Below are 19,668 nucleotides of genomic sequence, written 5' to 3' on the forward strand. Positions count from 1 at the left end.
AGTACAAAAATAATAAACCCACGGTCATATTTGGAGGATATTAGGTATTCAACTTATCAGTCAGAAAACTGGTAAATAAAGGGAAAATATCAAGTGTTTAACTTATATCTCCTTATTTTCCTTATTGTGCTTCATGGTAACTAGCAAGATGAGGAAAAATGTATCCTTAAAGAAATATTCTGTTAATAAATGAAGAAAGAAAAATAAAAAAGAACAGCACCATTTTCAATACCTACTGAAATAAAAGATCAGGGCAATAATCATTAACAGACACTAACATCATAAAAAATGTGACAACTTGATGATATGTTCTTTTTGGAAAATTGTAACTCTACCTATAAAGTATTTTTGCCAAAAAAAAAATCAAATCAGAGCTATATAAATCTTGATACATCTATTTATTGCAAATAACAGAAAGAAAAAATGATGAATGACATCATGGGGATAAATCAGTAAAATACAGGCTGTTAGAAAATCTACAAGACAAATGAACTTTTTCTCTCAATAAATAATAGCTAGGGAAGAAGAAACATGGAGTGGAAACCTGTAGATTAAAAGAGCTTTAAGAGACAAATCAATCAATTGCAATGTATAGAGATTATTGGATTGTAATTTAAATAAACTGTATAAAAGCATTGTGTATACTTATGTAGGAGTAATGTTCCTGTCAAAAACTGGAAAAAAAAAAAAACAACACCTCTTTGAAGGCATTAGAGAGAAACCACTGCAGTCATAATTTAAGACCTACTGTCCTTAAAATAGCAACAACACCTAGTATTGGCAAGAATGTGGGTTATTAAATGCAACACTTATACACTGATGTCCAGAGTAGAAATTAATGTAAACACTTTGGAAATGTTTGAGATTATCCTCTATGTATATCCTATTATCAAGTGCTATTTGAAACTATCTAAATGTCTATAAACATTAGAATAGATTAAATAAATAGTTTTATAGTTAGGCAATGGAAATCAATAGAGCAATGATAAAGAGTGAACTACTACTGCATGCAACAGCATGGATAAAACACCAAGAAAAAATGTTGACCAAAGGAAACCCAGCCCAAAAGAGTAAAGCTATATGATTCCAGTCATCTGATATTCAAAAACAGCCAAAGCTTATGAGGTAGTGATAGAGGTCAGAACAGTAGTTATACATGAATATATGATATTGGGTTGGCCAAAAAGTTCATTTGGGTTTTTCCATACAATGTTATGGAAAAACCCGAACAAACCTTTTGGCTAACCCAATATTTTATTAGTGGGAATGAGGGAACCATCTGGGTGGTGGGAATGTTCCATACCTTGGTGGTTACGTAGATATATGCATCTTTAAAAGGGAGTAGAGAAATAAAAGAAAATATAGAATGAAAATAAAAATAAATTAGACAATTTGAACTCTGAATAAACAATTTTTTTAAAAAATATTGTCAATTTCAACAGTCAAGATAATGGTATTGTTGTTATGTTAAAAAGGTTCTTAGCATTTAGGTATACTACTAAGAAATTTATAGCTAAAATTATATACTGTTTAGAATTTGCTTCATGATGATCTAGAAAAACAGAACCCTCAAATACATGAAGCAAACAGTGACAGAATTGAAGGGAGAATTCAATTTTTCTATAATAAGTGTTGGAGATTTCAATATTCAAAATTCCATAGTATTTAGAACAACTAGGCAGAAGATGCAAAAGGAAACATGACTTGAACAACACTGTAAGCCAACCTGACCTATAGAGCCCACCATCCAACAACACTGCAAGGAATGTTCTCCAGGATGGACCATATGCTAGGCCATAAAACAAGCCTCAGTAAATTTTAAAGGCTTAAAATTATGCAAAGTATGTTTTCCAACCATAGTAGAATGACATTAGAAATCAACAACAGAAGGAAATTTGGAAAATTCACAACTATGTAGACATTAAAGAACATACGCCTAAATAACCAATGAATCAAAGAATAAATCACTAGGCAAATTAGATGAGATGACTAAAAATGAAAAAAGAAAACCAACCAAAAAAACTAAAGCACAACCTAAAGTCATTCTTAGAGGGAAATTTACAACAGTGAACTATTTTTTTTAAAAAAAAAGAAGAAAAGGCACAAAATAACCTAAAATCCTAGGAAAAGAAGAGCAAACAAAACCCAAAGATAAATGATGGAAATAAAATATATTAGAGCAGCAGTAAATTAGAAAATAGAAAAATAGAGAATATCAACAACAAAAAAGTTGATTATTCAAAAATAATCAATAAGATAAACAAACCTTTAGCTAAACTGACCAAGAAAAAGGAAGGAAGAGTCAAATTACTAAAGCCAAGAATGAAAAAGAGGCTATTACTACCAAACTTACAGAAATAAAAAAGGATTATGAAGGAATACTATGAAAACATGTATGCTAACAAATTAGATAACCAGAAAAATTCCTAAAAAGACACAAACAAAAAACCCACAAATTAAAAGAAAAAAAAACTGAATAGACATAACAAGTAAAGAAGTTGAATTAGTAATTTTTAAAAATCACAGAAAGAAAAGCCCAGGACTATTTTACAAAATAACACCAATCTCTCCAAATTTTTTCAAAAAACAGAAGAGGAGGAAACACTTTCCAACTCATTCTATGAGGCCAGCCTTTTGGTAATAAAAAAGCAGACAAAGACATTATGAGGAAAGAAAACTATAGACCAATATCTCTTATGAATAGAGACTAAAATATCCTAAACAAAATACTAGCAAACTGAATCCAACAACATATAATAAAAATCATACCATGACAGAATGAGGCTTAACCCAGAAAGGCAAGGTTGGTCCTACAAATGAAAATCAAGCAATGCAATATACTATATTAATAGAATAAAGAGCAAAACCCATACAGACATATAGATCAATGCAACAGAATTGACAGTCCAGAAAAAGAGCGATACGTCTATAGCAAATTAGTTTTTGCCAACAGTGTAAAATCATTAAATGGAAAACTTGTTCCTTAAAAATGTAAACATAGAGCTATCACAAGATCTAACAATTCCACTTCTAGGAATATACTCAAGAGAACTGAAAACATTCATCTAAAACCCTATACACAAATGTTCATAGCAGCATTATTCACGTAACCAACAAAAGGAAACAATCCAAATGTCCATCAGTTGAATGGTTAAACAAAATGTGAAATATCCATACAATTGAATATTATTCAACTATGAGAAAGAATGAAGTACTGATACATGGTTTAATGTGGATGAACTTTGAAAACAACGTACTAAGTGATATAGTCAGACACAAAGGGTCATATGTCACATGATTCTATTTTTATAACATTCAGAATAGGTAAATTCATAGAAGCAAAAATAGATTTGTGGCTGCAGGGGTTACTGGGAGGGAGGAATTGGGAGTTGCCACTAATGACTTTAGGATTTCTTTCTGGGGTGACAGTTGTATCAACCTAATGAATATACTAAAAATGACTTAATTGTTCACTTTAAAAGGGTAAAGTTTATGATTTGTGAATTATATCCCCATGCCAAAACAAGAGGATAATATGAGCTAGTGTTTTGATTCTGGAGGGCCATAAATTAAACAGATTGACCATAAATTGATCATATATGAGGCACAGTGGTAAGTACATGTGCTCTCACTGTATTATTTTTATTTCTGTGTATTTGGAATTATCCATGATAAAAGTATTTCTTTTCAAAAAAGCAAATAATTCTTTATAGATAGTGTACAGAACTGTAAAATATTTAATTTCCATAGTGGTTCCTAATTTTGAATGCCTATACTATACTGAACCTCCAAATGGAGTTAAAATGGTATAGTTAATTCATCTAAAAATGAAGTATTTTCAAATGAACCAATGGACACTTAAAGTCTTAGTTCTGTAATCTAGAACTTTATGGTCTATCATTCTCTATAATTTCAATTCATCATCATGTTCATCCCATTACCTATTTCATCATATAAACAGATTTAAATCTATGGCATGCTGGCCATTTTGCAAAAGGCGTTTCTGAACACTACCTTCCTTCTAAGAGTTTAAAGAATATTTGAGGGAAAATATATATGACACATTTTTAAGAAAATTCTTTGTTTTACTTTCCTGTGTTTGAGAAATAAATGAGGACTTTTGGGTTTTCTCTGGTAATTAAAATCTTCTAATAGAACAAAGAAGCGATACATACTTTAACAAAATACATGCAGATAAGAAACAAGGATAATTTGTTAATTATAATTGCAATATAACATAGTAATGGAGTGGCTTCTGTGATTCTGCTAATCTTTAGTCACCCATATGATTTAAATATATGAATGAATGAAAGCTTTTTATTTTCCAGGAATTCATACTAAGATTGCAGCCAGGTAACAGACACTTTTTATGAAAAATGAAAAATTTATTTGAGCGTTCTGCCTGTTTCTAAATAGACAGATGTTTTTCATTAGACAACAAAGCTCCCTACAAATTTGTACCTTATTACCCATGGGGAGACTTTTTCGCTCTCCTGCTGAATAACCCAAACTAGGCAAGATACGTGGCAACTAGATTAAATTTCTAGATCTACAAAATATTAACATGAGTTTTTGATAGAGGTGTTACTGTATCATCTCTGTTTAGGTCCATCAAAACAGTGTTTGGAGAGTTTCTGAAGAATATTCTTGCTTAAACTATTTGTCTCCTGCAGAAAAAAACTGAAATTTCATTCCTGAATATATTATTTCCTTATGATATGGTGATATCTAAATTTTATATGAATGAATGACATAGTAAAAGTATTCTGGAAAGATAAACTGAATGATATGAGTACCTATAGTGTTCCAACTACATTTCGTTGTTAATTCATATATGCATAGGTCTGTGATAACCAATTCAATATAATGGAAAGTTTGATCCCTTAGGGTGTCTGTTATTATAGGACCCAACAAAAGACCTTTTGATATCTATAAAACGACCTCTATGGGGAAAATTTGAAAATAACTATACTGATAGATAGGAAGATTCAATGTTATACATATATTCTTAAGTTAATTAAAATTTAATGTACATGTAATTAATCTTATTATTTATGGAACTTATTTTGTAAATCCTAAAATTCATATGGAAGAGCGCTTAAACAAGAAGAGTTATAAAAGTTTGGAGAAAAAAATAAAATATGAACATTTTAAGATATATTTTATAGCTATATTGACTGCGACAGTACTTACTCATAGCACAGAATGGATTCATGAATACATACATTCATGAATTATAAAATATTAGTGAATTTATATATATAAATACAAATAACACGTAAAGGCTCTAACTGGAGTGTGTGGAAACAAATTTTAGTAGAAAGAAAATGTATTTGCTTTTCTCTTTGCTCGTTTACTTGCTGGTTAGTTTATTTAGCATTAAAATGTTTTGGAAATTTTCACACCAATTCTGAAAAATTGATGGCATTTGTTAATAGAACTTCTAATAGCTTGTGGTAAGTTACACACTCAATTTATCCTCAGGAGAATTTATAAGGTAGTTCAAGAACAAAATGATTTCCTTATAATCAGGACCACTGAATATTAGATTATTTCTTATCTTTCAAATGCTTTATTCTCTTTGTTCTTTCACCTCTGATGTGATGTGATGCAGAGACCAAGGAAGTATTAACCTGTCAGAGGCCTGAAAACCTTTACGAAGTAGCCTAGGTAGAGCTAAAGCAAACTTTAAAACTCTGTCCTCACTCTAAGGGTTAACACAAAGAATAAAATAACTTTCTTCAAAGAACAACTGATTTAACCAATACAGGAAATCTGAAAGAAATTCTGAATGAAGTATCAATTCTGAATGAAGTATCAATACAAAGCTGTGTATTTTTTAGTCTGTTCTGTGTGTATAGAATTCCTGATCCTGATTCCATGATAGACATTATCATTCTCAATTCTGAAAAGGGAAAACTGATGCTAATCAAGTGTATGAAATGTCAATATCCACACATTTAACTGGAAAAACTGCAATTTTATTTCAAGTTTGCCTGTCTTCAAAACCTATATACCTACAGTTCACCTCAAATAAAAATTCATGAACGAAGGATATTTTCCTCCAAGGAGGAAGATCACCTCTGGAAACACCTAAGTCCAACACAGAATGGAAAGTTATTTCTTTCTGCTAATTTAATCTATATTTATACCATGAAGGAATGACGACATCCAAAAGCACATAGAATTAGGAAAAAATGATTCACTCTTGGAAAGAAATATTAAAGATACTTAATTTTTGTGTATTGGTATCATCACATCATTTAGGAGTCAGAAAAAAATCTTGAGTCAATGACTAAGACTCTTGATCACCCAAAAATAAAACCTCTATAATCACGTAAAGCATTTGTTATATAAAAAAGTGGTACATTTTGTCGTTTTCCCATAACAATTTCATACACTTTTTGTTTTATATCTGCACATTACTTTGAAGGATAGCTAGAGGCATCAATCAACATACATGTAACATATTTAACAGAATAAAAATATTATAAGATAGATCATGTAAATAGTTTCTTTTTAATGTGGAAATATAAAGGGAATTCCAGAAAATATGGAAAACTGAGCAACTGCATCCAAAACCCCTTCTTATATATTAGTCTGATAATACCTTATATAGCATTAAAATAAAAACCAAAAAACTATATAAGTGACAGAAATAAGTGAAGGAGGATCTCCAAGTCCTATAGACTTCAGCTACTTTATTTATTGTCAGATTGAAGGAAAAGTCAACACATCTAGTCATTTACCTAATATCTTAGGTAAAATTCTAACCATCTAACCCACAGCAGATTAAATCAAGGAATAAATATGTCTGTATATGTTCAAAAAGAGACCACTTAAAATTTGGCATGAACTTCCCCAATAGAGTACAAAATATTTTGAAAAGAACAATAATGACAATCTGAATAGTAATGGAGAAAATTAACAATACCAGAAAAAATAATAGGATGAAATTATATTATACAAGAAAGAAGTGAAATAATGTCCATAAGTCAAAAAATAAATTTCTAACTATGAACTAAACATTATGAGCATAAAAATTCTTAGCAATACATTATTTGTTACTAATTTAATTCCATTGTGGTCAAATAATATATTCTGAAAGATTTCTTAGAGAGGTACAATCTCCCAAGACTAAACCAGGATGAAGTAGAAAATATGAACAGATCAAACCAGTAATGAAATTAAATCAGTAATTTAAAATCTCCCAACAAACAAAAGTCCAGGACAAGATGGCTTCACAGGTGAATTCTACCAAAAATTTAGAGAAGATTTAACACCTATCCTTCTGAACTATTACAAAAAATTGCAGAGGAAGGAACACTCCCAAATTCCTTCTATGAGGCCAGCATCACCATGATACCAAAATCAGATAAAGATATCACAAAAAAAGAAAATTACAGACCAATATCACTGATGAACATAGATGCAAAAATCCTCAAAAAAATACTAGCAAACAGTACTTTAAAAGGATCATATATCATGATCAAGTGAGATTTATCCCAGGGTTGCAAGGATTTTTCAAATATCTGCATATCAATCAATGTGACGCACCACATTAACAAATTGAAGAATAAAAACCATATGATCATCTCAATAAATGCAGAAAAAGCTTTTGATAAAATTCAGCATCCATTTATGATAAAAACTCTCCAGAAAACAGGCACAGAGGGAACATACCTCAACATAATAGGGCCATACCTGACAAACCCACACCTAATATCATACTCAATGGTGAAAAGCTGAAAGCATTTCCTCTAAGATCAGAAACAAGGCAAGGATGCCCACTCTCACCACTTTTATTCACCATAGCTTTGGAAGTCCTAGTCACAGCAATCAAAGAAGAAAAAGAAACAAAAGAAATCCAGATTTGAAAGGAAGAAGTAAAACTGTCACCGTTTGCAGATGATATGATACTATATGCACAGAATATACTAAAGACGCCACCAGAAAATTACTAGAGCTCATCAGTGAATTTGGCAAAGTGCAGAATACAAAATTAATATACAGAAATCTGTTGCATTTCTATACACTAACAATGAAGTATCAGAAAGAAAAATTAAGGAAATAATTCCATTTACCACCACATTTGTATTTACGAATAAAAATCTTACTTCTTATTCTAACAAAAATTACTTAAGCTTTTCTTAAACATAAGTGACTTTAAAATTTTCATACCAGTGCTTTTTAAAAACCTCTGCCTACATTCTTTCTCATTTTAAAAATCACACCTAAAATCTAGTGTCTTACAACTTGTTAATCATTATTCTACATATCTGTTTAATACTAGAAAGACCATTCAAGTTTTTCCAGAATCTTATCAATGCCATTTATTGCCTAATTTTCAACACCTTTAGAATGTGTTACCTAGATAATGATTTCTTTAGACTTAAATATTTAAAGTGCTTATTTCTATTAATTTTATCTTCATCACTGTGCAGCTTTTAAATTCACATGGCAATACCATTTGCTGCATCATTTTAAAAAGAAACAACTCATTAAGTACCCATCTCAAAAGCAGGTCAACAGCACAGCTATTTCGATGTTACTGCAGATTTCATATGCTCTTTATTTATTAATGGACTTGGGACTTCATGTTTTGAATTACTTTTATGTTTGAAATACTTGAAAAGACTTTCTTACTCCCCTGTGCCATCTGTCGGCATTTTGTTTCTTTTGACTCAATTCGCTGTACAGTTTTAACTAAAAACTAAACTTCATCTCTAGGAAGTCACTCACTTATTAAAATTTAGAACTCATCATGTTTTATTTTGTGGTTTTACAAGCTTTTAGAACCTTATCCAAAGTCACAAGTTCAAACAACATGATCAAAGGAAGGAGTAAATGAAGTGACAAAATTTTTCTAAAAATTTATGACACAAACACATCATGTTTACTGAAGAAATTTAGAATATTTAGATTGTCACCAGATACACCAGTTATTCTTAATATTTTAGTGTATTTTCTTTTGGATTTCAGTCAATGTCCTTATATGGATAAACTGGTGGTACACATATTACTCACAATAATTAAACTAAAATTTATATGCTCTTGAAACTGCACTATCTTTATTTTATTTAATACATAGTGAATATTTTTTATTTTAATACAGATATGTTTATATTAAACTAACTGGTCACAATGTTTCTTTCAATTAATGGGTTTCTCTTTATGCTATTAACTGAATTTCTTTGTTGTTGTTGTTGTTGTTGTTTTGCAGTACGCGGGCCTCTCACCGTTGTGGCCTCTCCCGTTGCTGAGGACAGGCTCCGGACGCGCAGGCTCAGCGGCCATGGCTCACGGGCCCAGCCTCTCCGCAGCATGCGGGATCCTCCTGGACCGGGGCACGAACCCATGTCCCCTGCATCGGCAGGCGGACTCTCAACCACTGTGCCACCAGGGAAGCCCCTGAATTTCTTTTTAAGCTTATAGTTTCTCTATTCCAATGTTACATGGAAAATTCTTACTCTTCAAAGCTCAGATCAAATACTGCTTCACCCACAAATTATTCCATTATATAATCCAGTCAGAAAATATATTCATTTATTTGTTCTCATAGCACTTATTTCATCAATTTTTATCCATTGCAATTTTGTATTAAAATTTCTTTGTATAGTCTATTAATATTCTGATTGCATATAATCTCTTGTACCATGATTTACCTATAGTTGTAATTCTCAGGAACCAGCACAGTGTTCAGAATACGGTCCAGAATAAAATGGAAGGTCAATAAATTCCAAATAATATTGAGTTTTGAAAGGATATCAAATACAATTTTGGACCTCTTCCAAACTGACATTCCTAATAATATCAATACTTTAGAATGATCCAAAGAAATTGATGGATATATAATCTATCTATCGCATCAATTTTTTTGGAGACATTTTATACATATATGTACACACACATATATATGTGCACATACACACATATGTATAATACTACATATATAACATGCTTAAGTGTTGGGATTCATAAATATATTTGAGGAAGTGTTCTTTTTTTTTACTACATACTTCTTGATATGGAAAGATACATGGTCTTTCTAAAGCACACAGTGTTGGACAATTTTGTTGAAGTTGCTGGGGTCAACTTGGGGAAGAATAAAAGAAATAGCAACATTCTAGAAAAGTTAGACTGTAGTAGTTGAGCTGTCTAAGGTGGCCTCATTATGTGTAAATTAGAACACTCATCTGTTAGACATCAAGACTGTTTTCAACCAGATACGTGACATCACAGTCATATGTAATTTAATCATGTTGTCAGTCAAAGACCTCATTAATAAAAAGAGAATTATATATAATGAAATGTGACATTGAGAGCTGAACCATTCTTTCAAACAACTTACTCAATCCCACTTCCTAAATTTGCTACAAAGAGGAAAGTCCCAACTTTACTGACTCAAAAATCATTCTTCCAATTCCCTGCACCTTTTTGCCATTATCATTGCACACTTGCAGTTATAATAATGCACTTTTACCTGTATTCCATATACAGACATTTAACAATGCACTTACATCATTATCATTTGCTGCATTTTCACCCTTAGGCAGGAGGCAGGTGGGAAAAAGAAGAAAAAAAGAGGGAGAAGGAACTATAAGAGGAATTACAGAATAGTCACAATTTTAACTTAAAGCTTCTACAAAGGAGAAAATTGGCATTCATTAATAACTAACAACATACGTAGCAAGTACTTTAAACACCTTATCTAAATTTCCAGAATTTCTATAATCTAGGTATTCTCATCATTTTATAGATTAAAAAAGAGGATCTATGAAGTTTAATAAATTTCTCAATATTCCAAACATGAAATTGTGAAAAGGAAATTCAAAGTTCGCTCTTTAGAGGTTTTGCCATTTTCACTCCATTATCCTGTTTCTAAACTATAGAAGCATCACGTTCCACACACAACTAACTTCCTTATTTCGTAAAATACATCATGAGAAGAGAATGGTTCAAGGCAAGTAGTCTGGAGGAAAATGATAGGAAGACCTTGAAAGATTTGAAGTAACTGGTATGAAGCCCTGATTGACATCTTAGAAAAAGTACCTGGCTCAGTTGTACCTATTCCCCAACTAGGGCTTGAACCCATGTCCCCTGCATTGGCAGGCGGATTCTTAACCACTGCACCACCAGGGAAGGGGATGTCACTTTTAAGGTACATTAACATTTAGTAAACATGTTACTTGTATAAAGGCATTCATTTGAACTCATACATCTAATTCATTTCATTCAAATATTCCTTTTGAAATAACAAATGTATTTTAAAATTGAAAATAAATCTGTCCTTTCTATAATGAAATGGAAGACAGGAATGGATGTCATCAATAGAAAATTGAAATTCAGAGGAGGCTGCTTTGAAAGAAGAACTGAGAAGCTAATAACATGAAACATGTAAAAGAAATCCTGCCTGGAGAGTATGTAGACAGAATATCTCAGAGCAAAGACAAAACTAAACAGAAATAGAAACAAATGTAAAACAATGAAACAACCAAGCTCAGAACAGAAGGTGCCAGTTCAGTCTGTGAGGCTCCAAATGGAAGGATTTTGTGAAGTAACTGGCCAAGATGTCCACCCAAATTTAGTGCAAATAGGGGTGGGTGTGCAAAGGCAGTAGTATGTGAGACCTGTTGTGGAAGTCAGAGAAGGTGAGACGCTCCCCACTATCATTAGCTTTTCACAGCTAACAGGGGAGGCAGTCACTCTTGAATCAATGAACTTCCCTGCAACTGGCTTGCCTGGTCGCCCACTTCCTCACTGCCTCCCAGGAAACTGAACTCCAATATAGACAAACAAAATGGCTAAAATGTAAATAGCTTCTTTTCCCATTGATTTAGACTAACCCATATGAATATGTAACCACACCAATATGACAAGCAATTTATAAATTCTTCAATAAATATATGTAAAGTTTCACTAGCCTAAAAGAAGGACACTTCTGAAAATTCAGTGGTAGTAGCCTCCAATAAAGCAGTCTCACTCCCAGAAACAGGAAGGAACCTAAACACATTTTATGTATTCTGTAAGATAGTAAAGAGGAGGTTCCAATTACAGAAAATATCTGATATCAAATTAAAACTTCTATAAAAATATTGTAATTTTATGTCATGAAAACCATCAGGAACAGGAACTCAAAGAAATAATTTTTAAATTGACTAAAGAAATGTAACAATAGACCAAAGTTAATTATGATTAGTATATATGGAGCTCATACCTATATAAAAAAGTCAGTATAAATATATATTATGGAAATTTCAAATATATATTATTTTCAAACATATGTATACATGTATATATAAATTCCCTGCCTAAAACAATCAATGATCCATATATGCACATAGAAAATATTTTTTAGAGTAAATTACTGATTGTTGGTGAATGGTACGAGAAACTATACCTGCTCATATATTTGTTGGAGTTATAAGTTGGTATGATCTTTCTGAAGGGAAATTTGGCAACATGCAAAGTAATGCCCCTAAATAGATCCAAATATACATGGCAGTTTAGTTTAAAATAAAGTGGCCCCCAAATAGTTTTCTACAGATGTGGGAATTCAGTAAAAATGAAAGCAATATTTTCAAATCAGTAGTGAAAAGAGGGCTCATTCAATAATCAGTGACAGAGAATATATTAATAAATGAGGCTCCCATTCTCTCTTAGAAATCTCTTTACCTCTCAATGATTTAAATAATTCACACGTTATTTATACATCCTCTCTACTATATTTTTTTGAACTCATGATTCTGTTTTTAAAATTAATTCATCTGAAAAAGAACACATAATATTTCAGGTGTTAATAAGTTGTTATACAAATAATAAAAAATAGCATAGCAAGGCAAAGAGTGTATTCTTGACAGGCTGATTCTTTTTACAGGATGGTGAAGGACTTCTAGAAAGGCTGAAGAAGGGAGGGGGGGACTGGGCATCTGAGAGAGCATTCCAGGCAAAGGAAACCACCACTGCAAAGACCCTGAAGTGGAGGGGTACTTGACAAGGTGTGGCACAAGAAGCAGGCCAGCTAGTGGAAGAAGAGTGAGACACAGAGTTAAAAGGACAGCCAATGATTAGATGACTCAATGCCTGTACATCATCTAGGATTCCAGGTTTTAGTCTGAATGAGATTTTGAGCAGAGTATGACAGGATTTGTCTTATGTTTTAAAAGTACCACACTAGATACACTGCAGAGAATAGAGAAGTTAGAGGATGTCATAATGAGATACGATGAGATATGATGACTGTAGGTCATGATAAATGATTTGATTCTGGATATAATCAGAATGAGATTATATTAAGGTGGTTTCCTTTGCCTGGGATCAGAATTCTGATATATTGAAAGTAGGGACAATAGAATTGGTTGATTGTGTTATGTATAAAAGGGAGGAATCAAGTTTGACTCAATGTTGACGGGAAACGCTCAATATTGTTAATTTGCACAGAGAAGCACACCACACACACACACTTCACAATACAAACAGTGATCTGCACAAAACAACTAATCATAAATAACCAATGCATATATGAAATCATGTCCAGTATTTATGTGTCAAGTAAGGTCAATACCACATGAATTTGGCAAATATTAAATTCTTTGATGATCCAAGGCTGGCAAGGCTGTGCAGAAGGCTGTGCAGAAGCAAGTGTTTTCACACATGGAGCAATAATTTTTCATAAAATACTTTTATAGGAATATTGGATAGTTTGTCTCATATTTAATACATGTGCACTCTATGATCTGATAACCTCATGACTAGGAATTTTTCCTGAGAATTCACTTGTATACATTAGCCAAGGAAAATATACAAAAATATTCATTACATTACTGATTTAACAGCAAATCATAGACTCAACCAAAACATTTATTATATGCTAATCAGTGAAGCTATAGTTATTAAAAAGTAAAGCAGTTGAGAAGAATGAGGTAGAATCATATGTGCTGGACAAATGTAGAAGAAGTAGGTGAAATTAATAAACTTTACAAAAGATAACTGAATTTAAGTAATTTACAGAAATAGGTGCTTAAACAGTCATGGCATTATTTTTCAGGAAAGCTACATGAAATTCCTAAAAACAGTTATTTGGGGGATGATGAACTCTGAAGTAGGTGGTAATGAATAATTTCATGGGTTTTTTTTTGTTTTTTTGTGGTACGCGGGCCTCTCACCGCTGCGGCCTCTCCTGTTGCAGAGCACAGGCTCCGGACGCGCAGGCTGAGCGGCCATGGCTCACGGGACCAGCCGCTCCGCGGCATGCGGGATCCTCCCGGACCGGGGCACGAACCCGTGTTCCCTGCATCGGCAGGCAGACTCTCAACCACTGCGCCACCAGGGAAGCCGTTCCAGTGTTTCTTTTTTTTTTTTAATTTCATGGTTTTATGTTATGCCTTTACTATTTCAATTTTATAACCACATCCACGCTTTACTTTTATTTTGTAATGTCAACAAGATTTATGTGAGTGGTGTACTTACAATCATTTTATCTTTACAATTATCGGCATTTAAAACTGTTTCATAAACTAAAAGTAAGAATATAATATGAAAATACCCAGCCTAGACCAGGAAGTGGAGATTCAAGACCCCTCATACACAGTTGGCAAGAATATAGGTTATAAATAAATTTCTAAGGATATAATTGATAATATTTTCTAAAACATTAGTACTCATCACTCTTATTTCCTTCTTGGCATAGACAAGATTCAGTAGAGCTCTAAATGCTGGGCTCACTCAGACATGAATGTATCTCCTGATTATAACATTTCAAGGCTCTTTGAACCTCGACAAAATACCTACATTTTCTCAACCTATATTTTCTTATTTTTAGCCTTATAGGACTATTGCAAGAATTAAGTTGGATAAATATAAAGTATCCCTAGCACAGAACCCAGCACAGAGTAGTTGTTCAATAAATGGTAGATGTTAACACAATACTTAAGCTGTGAAGCATGTGTAGGCTCCAGTGTTTACTAATTTTTTCCTTTGAAAATTTTCTCTGATCTGAACACTTGAAATTTCTGAGAATCCAGGTGACTTGTTTCAGTTCTAAGGAAGAATCCAGGGGAATGACCACTTAGAAAGAGTAAAAAATGTATTATAAAACATGAAATTTTGTTTCTTACTCGCTGGAGAGATTAATCCATTTGCCCACATTTCTAGAATTTCTATTTATATTTATTCAGAAATGATTTGTTCTTAATGAATAATCCATTTTATTAATGAATGAGGCATTTTATAACACCAATGTTACTTAACCTAATATTAGTTCTATACTTATTCTGCCTCAAGTTTTCATATAGTGGGCTTAGCACAAAAATCTAGATTTACACACGTTCTTGAAAATAAGAATGAAATTATAGTAGACATCTCTAACTTAGAAGTTACGTTTTTTTCTGGTACATAAATTGCACTTCACACAAAATAAGAAGCTATATTTCTATTCCTTTCTTCAGTGCCCTTCTCTGAATTTATGCTCAAAGTCAAATCTTAGTTTAAATTAATCTCTCTAAACACACACACACACAAAGCAACAAAGTAGTAAAATATGAATTATAAAATTATGTCTTTCCATTTTCAAAGGAATTCCTGCCCCATATCAGTAACGGGCAGGTAAAGGCAATTACCTCCATTCTAATTCAGCTTTGTAATCCAGTATAGCCATTATGAATGAAATGCTATGGGAATATAGAAAAAGAATGGCTAATTTGGGCTTCGGAAGTATCAGTGAACTCTCAGTAAATGATAAAACTATGTCTAGAAGGAGAGGTGGGAGGGATTATACAGACAAAAGCATGGTGAAAAGCATGGAAATGTCAAGGAGAGGCAAAAGGGGTATTTAAGATGGAGCAGGGGAGGTAACATGATAGGAATTATTTTAAGTAATTCATGCGCACCACATATACCACACCATAAGCAATAAACAAATCCTTATGTGTTAAAGAGGTGGGATTTAAATGAAAATACAGGTGAATACTTTAAATTTTATTTTTAACATCTTGGAAAATAATTTTTTTGGTAGTAAATAGCTTGATTGGTCTTGAAGATGCCACAGAATTGAAAAGCAACACCAGCTTGTCTCAAGCAAATTGTCAAAGCTTAAAAGGAGAAAGTGTCTAAAATGGTCACTCAGGCAGAACCATCTGCTTTTTAAAGTGTTTGCTTAAGAAGCCAGGTGCTCAAGTGCTAATGCATTTACTGATGACATGCAAATTGGTTAAATATTGAAATCTCCTTTATCAAGATGTCACAGTTGTCATTTTCCTCTTCTTCCACTCCTTTCTTGTAATGGGAGAGAAAAATGTCAGAAAAGCCTGAGTTCAGCTTTGATCTATAAAAAAGCTAATTAAGGCAAAACAAAAGATAAATAATAAAGAGTGTGAGGAAATAAATTAAGCATTTGCCCCCAAGTAAGCTGTGCTATTTATTTATGAGGATACTAAGGAGTTGACTTTATAGTCCCCTATGGATTTTCTCTCCCTCACATAATATCTACTATATCAAACATTAATTTATAACAAAATAGAAATTATTTCAGGCTAGAATTTCATATTAAGACACTAGCTTAATTATTAGACTATGTATTAAGTAATTAGGAAAATTGGAGTCTTTAAAAGAAAGGAAGGTAGGACAACCACTGGGTGTGTAGGTAGTGATGAAAATAGCTTTAAACCATTAAAGAAAAAACAGTCAATTGAAGAAAATAAACCATATGTCCCACCTTCCATTTGTACTCAATGCTGATTATTTTCCATAACTATTTCCCAATATATTCATTTTGTGTATCACATTTGGTGACCTAATCACAATTTGTTTTTGAGAGTAATTAGCAATCACAAATATCTATGTCTTGTTCCTCTCCTCAGTGGATGGTTTACATCTAAATGAATAGTTAGATTATTTATTTCTTGTAGTACAGTATGAAAAGTGCTATGATAGAGGACAAACCAGGTTTAGTGAAGGAAATGTTTCTAAGAGGCACAAGAAATGTGAAGGAACACAGTGAGGTAAGGATGACCAAATAGAGTGGCCAGAGAATATGGCAAGAAATGAGGCTGGGGCTTCCCTGGTGGCGCAGTGGTTGAGAGTCCGCCTGCCGATGCAGGGGACACGGGTTCGTGCCCTGGTCGGGGAGGATCCCACATGCCGCGGAGCGGCTGGGCCCGTGAGCCATGGCCGCTGAGCCTGCGCGTCCGGAGCCTGTGCTCCGTGATGGGAGAGGCCACAACAGTGAGAGGCCCGTGTACCGCTTAAAAAAAAAAAAAAGAAAAGAAATGAGGCTGAAAAAGTCAGTGGAAATGAACACCTCTGAAGGCAATGTTTGATACCACCAAAAAGAAAAATTTTTATCATAGTGGTGATAAATATTCATTTTGGGATTTCAAACACAGTATTAACATGATTGGACTTGTGTTTGAGATGGACCAGAGTGGCACATATGTCATATTTGGATTGGGGTAGCAAGTGATATTGAAAATAAATTAGAGGTAATAATCCAGAAAGAATCTTAGGAATCCGAATTAGAAAATTTATAATTGTCCCTTAAAAATATAGTCTCGGGGATTTCCCTGGTGGTGCAGTGGTTGAGAGTCTGCCTGCCGATGCGGGGGACACGGGTTCGTGACCCGGTCCAGGAGGATCCCACATGCCGTGGAGCGGCTGGGCCCGTGAGCCATGGCCGCTGCGCCTGCGCATCTGGAGCCTGTGTTCCGCAACGGGAGAGGCCACAACCGTGAGAGGCCCGCGAACCACACACACACACACAAATATATATATATATATATATATATATATATAGTCTCCATAAAATACACTCAAATAATATAATAATGCAGTAATTTATTAATTTAAGAGAAACATATAAACTTCTATGAATCAGTTTATGTGAAGAGGAATTATTAGATGGAAAACCTGAAAATATTCATGATATTTAATCTTAAAAAATGGCAAAATAATAAATAGAATTGCAATTGTGCTAGACAAGAAAAATATCAAAAATTAAACTCAGTAAAGTCTGGATCCTTGGGAAAGCTATAAATGTGAAACATGAAAGGGAAATTCTAGGTGTAAAAGGAGCATTGTTAATTTAAATATATTGTAAGGCAATTTTATTATTTGTTTTATTTTATAAAGTTTTTGTGACATGGTTTTTCCCAGAAAATTTATATTTAAAATATCCAGAATGATGATAAGATATAAACTGTTTAAAAGAATATTTTTTTGGTAACCAAACATGAAAATAAGGGTGTAGATAGTCTAAGTGTAGTTTTCATTTTCATCTACTATCTAGTGTACTCGTGTGTTTAAACTTTGTGCAAATTTTATAAATAATTAACAACTCCAGATCATCTTGTAGGTGAACGCTAAATGGTTGATTTATTCTCTAAAGTAAGAATATTTATTTAGGTAGATGGGAAGTACTTTATGAAGAACAGAATAATAAAGCATATGTTATTTAGTCATGCTATTTGTTAAGGACTGTTATTATTATTATTAATGATCAAAGTTATTAATAATAAAAATACAGAAATCTGGAGTCATCCGTGATTTCTCTTTCAAACATGTTTTAAACCTGTTTAAAAAGCTTGTCACCTCTACCTTCAAAGAGACCCAGATTCCACTGACTGTTCTACAATACCACCAACCCCCTGCTGTGAGCCCCATCTTGTTTGCTGAATTACTGCAACACTACTTCTAACTTTGCTCTACCTACCTCTAGAGTCAGCTGTCTACATAGCAGCCAGAGTTATCCTTTAAAATAGTGAATTATTTAATTCCATTTCTCTAATTAAAAATTGGCAATTGCTTAGAATTTCAAACTGTATAAAAAGCCAATGCACTTAGAATTATCTACAAAGCCCTGATTCCCTCTCTATTAGATTTCTTCTGCTCTATCGTTTGCCCACTTTGTTATAGCCTCTTGACATCTTTTGAGTTCTTCTAACTTGTCAGACACTAGATGTTTCCTCTGATTAGATTCTTGCCCCCAGATATGTGCCTGGAAAACTACGTCACCTCCTTCAAGACTGTTCAAATGCCACCTTCTCAAAGGTTGCTCATCCTACTTAAAACTGCACACTCAGCACTCTCAATCATTTTTTCCTCTGTTCATTTTTTCCCATAGCTTTTATTATCTTCTAACAACCTAAATTACTTTTTAATGTGTATAGTGTATATTATTCATCATTTATCCACAATGGGAGCATAATTTTCACAAGGCAATGATCTATAACTGTTTTATTTAATGATGTAAATCAAGTATTTAGAAGCAGGCCTGACACATAATAGGTGCTTAGAACACATGTGTTGAGTGAATACATGAGTGAATTAATAAATGAAGGGGTATTCTATAATGTCCTAGACCTGTTGAAATAACCAACTCTGTAGCTGACCTACCTCCAGACATCTTATGAGAAAATAACTTTCTAATTGCTTGAGAAGTGATCATTGTTTTCTATTACCAATAGCTGAAATGCTCTATTTGAGATAACAGATAATTTCTCTTTTAAAACATTATTCACTCAGGTCCTAGTAGAAGTAAGGCTAAACAGAAAGTTTAAAAGCATAGATGATTTTGTACTCATGTATTTTTAAAAACACATAGTTTAAAATATGTCAGATCTCCAACACAACTCACCAATATTAAATACATGAAAGAAAATTTTTATGTGATTATAC

The sequence above is a fragment of the Orcinus orca genome, chromosome 14 (assembly GCF_937001465.1).
Source record: "Orcinus orca chromosome 14, mOrcOrc1.1, whole genome shotgun sequence".
NCBI classification, from domain to species: Eukaryota; Metazoa; Chordata; class Mammalia; order Artiodactyla; family Delphinidae; genus Orcinus; species Orcinus orca.